We start from the raw sequence: 379 nt of genomic DNA, 5'->3' as shown, positions 1-379 counted from the left end.
CCTCTCTCTGCTGCCTGGAGCTGTCCCTGCCAGGAGCTGTGGCTCTGTGCCCAGGTCTCCCCCTGCCAGTGCTCCCAGAGCCCATCCCACCCGCTGTGTGCTCAGCTCTGCCCTGCAGAGCCCTCCCAGCAGCAGGGCACTGCCCAGGGCCAGCTCTGGCTGGGCGGGCTCCCGTGGGGACAGCAGGGACACCCGAGGGGCTGCAGAAGCCGCACCGATGCTGCCTGGGAGCCACACTGTGGTGATTCCTGACACTCCGCAGTTTATTTACCTCTAAGAGAAACAGATTGGAAATTTTTGTGCCTGATCCTGACCTGAGAGGTGAATTTCTATGTTCCGTTGCCCATGCAGAGAACCCAGAGTGAGATACTGCATAAAA

This window comes from Charadrius vociferus, unplaced genomic scaffold (genome assembly GCF_000708025.1).
Source record: "Charadrius vociferus isolate BGI_N301 unplaced genomic scaffold, ASM70802v2 scaffold2150, whole genome shotgun sequence".
Lineage (NCBI taxonomy): Eukaryota > Metazoa > Chordata > Aves > Charadriiformes > Charadriidae > Charadrius > Charadrius vociferus.
This window is presented reverse-complemented; position numbering follows the sequence as displayed.